Consider the following 6,536-nt stretch of genomic DNA (forward strand, 5'->3'; position numbering starts at 1 on the left):
ATATGGCTAAATTTGGTGGGGATGTAGTTTTAATTTTATTGCTTGAATTGTTTCAAAATGAGGATAAGGTTGATGTGCACCTCATGGGGAAAAATAAATAAAGTAGGTCCACCTCTTCATATGACTTTTTCCCGTTTTTTATATTAGTTTTGTCCCTAAATTAAGTTCTTAGGTTAGAAATTCCCCTTAAATATTATAAATTTATTTGATAAAAAAATAAAAATAACATGTGAGAGATAATAATATTGTCCATTTAGTAATAATAAATTTCAAACAAGGAGATATTTCGAGTTGACTCTATAACCTTTTCAATATGTTGGGTCCACAAATCTCTTTCAGACTTAAGATAGTTCTTAGATTTCAAGTAGTGAAAGACAAAATCTTCTAGCACACAAACATTTGAAGCCAAAGTTGATAATTAATAAAATATTAAATATCTATTTTGTTTCCCAAAAATAAAAAATGTCATTTAATTTATAAAAATATTAAATATATTAGTTTTTTTAAGATTAAACTAGTCCGAGTTACAAAATATGTTAAAGAGACTAATTAAACTTATATTTAATATTTTTAACACCATTTTATATTTTTTTAATTTTATGAGACCAAATTAATATATCTGAAAATTTTGAATAACCAAAATAAGTATTTATTTTTAAGAAAATGCTTAATTTTATTTGAAACCAAACATAGATGTATTACTATACTTTGAAGAGGTTATAAGGTAACTCTTATTTTATTTTTCCTATCATGTGTTGAGATAGTGTATTGTATGCTCTATTTCCCGAGTTTAGGTTAAAGAAAAATGATATTAAGTATATTTTATGGTTGTTAAATATTTTTTTCCTCTTCATTATTATCCTCTCAAAACCTAACCAAATTCATAATCACACACTTATTGGATTTAATGGGAATTATTTTTCTATGCGTTTAGCCTTTTGTTTTTTTCTCTCGTATATAAAAAACCTTAATTACATTAAAGGATTTCAAAGATAATAACGATAATAGTGATTTGAAATTGAAAATTATGGAGGGCAATTTTGAAAACTTCGGAAAGAAGAAATTGAATCTAATAGTTTAATCTATTTATTCCATTTCAATGAATAAAAAACACATTCAGATAAGCTAGCAAATTAATTTATCCCTTGTAATTAATATAAATATGCATTCAACTAATAAGAAATTATGTCTACATTTAAATTAATGCATGTTAGGAGAATATAAATATTTGATATATAGCACAATAAGTTTTTTTACAAGCAAAAGTTGTATTAAAGGAGCACAAGAGATGTCCACACAATATAAAAGAGTCAAAGATGAATATATATATTAATATAATACCAAAGATCAACATACCAATTTTCAAAAACTAAGGAAGTTGGTGCCACATAAGAGATGAATTAAGACTAAGTCCTAATTTGGATCATACCAATAACTTAGATGTAACTCACCTCCTTATTCCCAATGATTATATCATTCCTCATATTCCAAATTGAACGCATAACTCCAAACTACAACATCCTCCATAGAGACTTCCCTTTTGGATTCTTGCAAGAAGACTCATGTATCTTCAATAAGTCAAGAGTCGAAGAGAGAATAATGATCAGAGTTCTTAACCAAGAGTAAAAACCTTTTCAAATATAGAAAACAAATGTACAAGATAAGAAAAGATGATCTATCAACTTCGGATAAGTCAATAATAATTGAAAATGATTGATTGATGATGCAATGACAATGTAAAAACTATTACACATCTTTTTCTCTAGTTTTATATTGTTAAAAGGTTGTTCTTAGCTAAATTTTTACCACTTCAAACTTAATTAGTCACCTACATTAACTCATATATATAAAAATAAATCATATTTATAATAATAATATTAAGAGTGGTGTACTCTCTTTTTGTACTACTAATAATATTTCCTCACTTTTTTAGTAAAGAATTAATCTCTTTTGGAGTTTGTGGTTGCATCTCCCAACAAGTATCACTCTTAGGAATTAAACATTCAATCTTAAGAATAATAATATAGTCTTACACTATTACATCAACTAATTTACTCTAGTATTGTATTGCTTAAGATGCTTGTCCACTAAAAAAATTAGAATAATGAATAATCAATAAACAGCAATACAGTTAGGAGTTAGGAGTTATGACAAATGAAAAATATTCTCTCTCTTTTTCTTTATTATGTTTTAAGCACACATTATTTTGGTAAACATATAACCAAATTTATATTAATTTAATCGGTACGTTTTAATAATTAATTCCTAACATTAAGTCTATCTATAAAAAAGTGTCTAAAAACTCAACGAATATTTAATTTTAATTGTTAAAAACCTATAAATTTTTATTGATGTAAATATAGCTATAGTTTGCTATAATAGTGTGTGCAAATTATAACAAACAAAAAAATGATAAAGAACAAAATTATCTATCTTGTTTGTATTGTTGTTTATTTATATTCATCATAACTCTAAATTTCTATTGGACAAATTTTATACTATACTATAATTATATTCTAATTAGTTTTAAACTAGTCTTAAATCAAAGTCTCATTATGTGAGTTTATTTGTGTAATGACATCAAAGTTTTTACAATGTCCATACATCATGTATAAGTTTTATGAATTATATTATTTTTAGTTAACTCATAAATTATAGATTATGTATTAACAATATACAAACTATTGTATCTCATTATATTTAATTTTATATGAGTTAATGTTATTATATCGGGCTTGGTATTATTTATATGGTTTAAGAAAGGTGTGATGGAGTTATTAAAAGCATATGATCATAAAGGATAAAAGACCAAAGTGCAATCGACTCTTTATTTTATACACCCGACCAAGTTTAACTTTAAGGATTGTTCCATCTGATTTGTATAAAGTCATTATATCAACCATCTATTTTTTTATAGAGTCAATAATTATTAAATATAGATCATGGATAATACAATAACAACATATAAAATTTATAATTGTTACTGTATACATGTTTTCTCCGGGTAAAATGATGAGTAACATTTTCATGTTTCATTTTAGTTTTACTTGTTGGTTTTTCCTAGTAGCTCGGTTTTTTTTAAAATCAAAATCACAAGTCTGGGATGAGATACATGATGATGAGTACCTTAAGAAATTCACAACTTTGCTTTTAATCCTTTTATTGACTTAGGAATAAGAAAAGGGGAGAAAATCATTGAGTAAGTTTTTTAAATTTAATTCTCATTGTAGTCATCAATTCTAGAAAAATTCAATAGTCTGAATTAGTGATTAGATATAAACTATCAGATATTCATAGAATTGATGGCTAAGATGAGAAGTAAAACTTACTCTTAGAGTAAGTGAATCCTCACTCCTAAAAAAATGTATACATAATTCATCCTTTTAAAAAAAATATATATTATAAAATAGGTTTGAAGCTACCAAATAAATATATCAGTTTTGTCTTTTTATATACTTAAATTGTACAAGGCTCTTGTTTAATTGTGATATATAAGACCTATTGGATGCTGATAAAAAAATAAGTTATGATGAGAGAAAGAGAAAATGAGTTTTTGGGTGGTGATAAAAAAATAATCTACCAAGTCAAGAGGGTACTTTTCCATATTAGTTTTCTTGGTATAACCAATTATACTCTTACCATATAGATAATGAACTAATTTTTTGGGTGTTGATTACTCCTCTTGTTAAGTATCATTCTCACAAATCAAACCTTAACCTTTAGTGTAGTATGATATAATAAAATCTAGTGAGGGTTTACAGTAACGCTTTCTTGGTTATGAAGTTTAGCTAAAAACAATTATGATCTCACGTAGTTTTTCTTCTTCTACTAATGCCACTCTAGAACATCACCATTGTGATAGTATATTATTTATCTATAAAATAAATTGGTTAATTTCTTTGTAGTCAACCTATTCAATTCTATTCATTCAATCAATCATGTACACCATCATTTTCTTATTCATTAATTTCTAATATAATATCATAACAATATAAGTATGTCTTCCATCTTCTTCTATCTCCATCAACCTTTTTTCTTCTGCTTATTTCAAGGCCACCAAAAAAGGATGGCAATACACTAGGCAAGAATTCATCCATCAACATTGTGCCTGAGGTTTTGCCTCAAGGGACTCCTTTAGTTTCTAGTGTACATCATGTATATTATCCTTAAATTCCACTATCATCAACTTCTTCCCTTCAATTTCAAGTGCAACAAGAATCTCTTATATTATCACAAATTACATATTTTTTCTTTCTCTAACTATTCTTCTTGTTATTATTGAATAAATATTATTCATATTTCATTATATTCTTATCTTTTTATTCTTGAGCAAAAATTACTTATATTTCATCATATTTTTTTGCCAAGAAACCAATATAGTATTCTTGAACATTGTTATTCTTGAATAAATATCGTTCATATTTTACCGTATTCTAGATTCTTCTCATTCTTTGGCCAAGTAAGATATATTTTTGAACAAATATTGTTCATATTATAGATTTATCTCATTATTTGGTCAAAAAACCAAGATGATATTATTGAGCAATAATATCATTTGATCTTCTTCCTATTGTGTTGGTTCTTGATGAACAACATCATTAATTTCAACTTCAATTCATTTCCTTATAAGAATACTTCTATTTCGTCTAGTAACTCTCTTAGCACAACCTTGCTAGTTTCATGTGCTATATTTTGAAGAATTCTACTGTATCTTTATTTCTTTTTTATTCAATAGTCTTCTTTGACTATCATTCTATGCAATCCTTAAGTTGCATGAGCATTAGTTGCAATTGGTGAATAAAAACCTTAGTGAAACATATGCAAATTTCACAGTGAGACAAATACAAAGACATACAAATCTTCATTCAAAGGCTTTAGAGCCTTCTTCGTTCAATCATCTTTTGTTCAAGCTGAGAGTTGTATACAACTACTCTTCAGTTTGAGGGGGTGTTGAAATATATTTTGGTATCTTGTGTTAATTTTGTATTGAGTTAATATTTAGATTAAAACCACTTAATTCTTGTATTGCCATTTTGTATTTCCATTATTAAAACATGTGTAAAACATATTAATTAGTTAAGAGTTAGATAGAGTTAAGTCCATTGTATTTTCTATATAATAGGTTTTTTGTTTTGTTACAACTAGCTTGTCGACCAGCACTCTGCGCCGGTCGACCCACATTCTGCGCCGGTCGACCCACATTCTTATTTTTTTTATACAAGTGCATAAGTATAAAAAATGAAACATATAAATTCAATAGAAAATGTAAAGTTAAGAATATAAGATGTAATAGTTGATATGATATACACAAAACTTTTATAAATTTCTGAGGCATCGAATAATCATTATTGAGTTGTTGGATATATTTTTTTCATGTGCTATTGTTTTAGTTTTGAGTTGAGAAAGAGAGAAGATAAAAAAGAATGTGTGGATGAGTAATAATGTATTAATGAAAAAAATGAAAGCAAAATGTGGAAGTTTCCATTTATTAAGGAGAAATGTTAAAAAGGATAAAAATGGAATTTAAAAATTATACAATGCATGATGATTATTACTTATTTTGATTTTATTAATAGTATAGATATAATAGGTTTGTTAATTTCTTTGTAATTAATCCATTCAATTCTATTAAATTTCTTCTTACTCATAATAACCATTATCCTTACAATGTTTGGTTGATATCAATATCATCACCATAGTCATTATCATTGTAGCTAAACTATCATTATATCATCATCCTATACAATTGTTGCTAGCACCACTAGGCAAAATTTATATTAACTCTCACAAAGTAATTTTCTCATTGTATCATCTCCTATACCGGACATTTGACCCACATCAAATATTTAAAAGGATAAGAAGATGTCAACTTGTTGCCTATTCTTGTACATATTTATTTCTTATTATATATATTTATAGTGTAAAGATTTATATAAAAGTGATATATTATTCGCTATTCATTTGTTTAAAAAATTAATAATAATTAAAAATAAATAATGGATAATGAATTGACGGTGTATAAAACTTTTAGATTGATATTCTTTTTATTATATCTTGATCATGTGGCCATAATCAATGGCAACTTGGAAAATCTTAAAAATTTCAGCTTTTATCTTATCCTAAATATAGGCAAATTACATCTCCATGGAGATTTCTTATCAAATAAGGGATTTGTCTCTATATAAAACAAAACTTCGATATTTGAGTGTCCTATCCTATTGGAATTTTCACAATGTGATTTAGACCTTTATTCTAGACCTCTGTTCCTATTGTGATAGAAATTAATTTCTTATACATTACATTACATCTTCACCTCTGTTCATCTTCCAATATAAGATTTTAGACCTCTTTTGAGTGATAAACCCACCCAAAACAAAAATAAAAAACAAATGATAATCTTAAGTATAAAAAAATTATATTAGAACATAATTCTGATTGGTTAAAGATATTACACATATAATTAGTATGATACATATTACATCTTTTACTTAAATAAAATTTTAAATATAAATATAAACTAGTGAATAATTCTCAAA

Source organism: Lupinus angustifolius, unplaced genomic scaffold, assembly GCF_001865875.1.
Source record: "Lupinus angustifolius cultivar Tanjil unplaced genomic scaffold, LupAngTanjil_v1.0 Scaffold_731, whole genome shotgun sequence".
NCBI classification, from domain to species: Eukaryota; Viridiplantae; Streptophyta; class Magnoliopsida; order Fabales; family Fabaceae; genus Lupinus; species Lupinus angustifolius.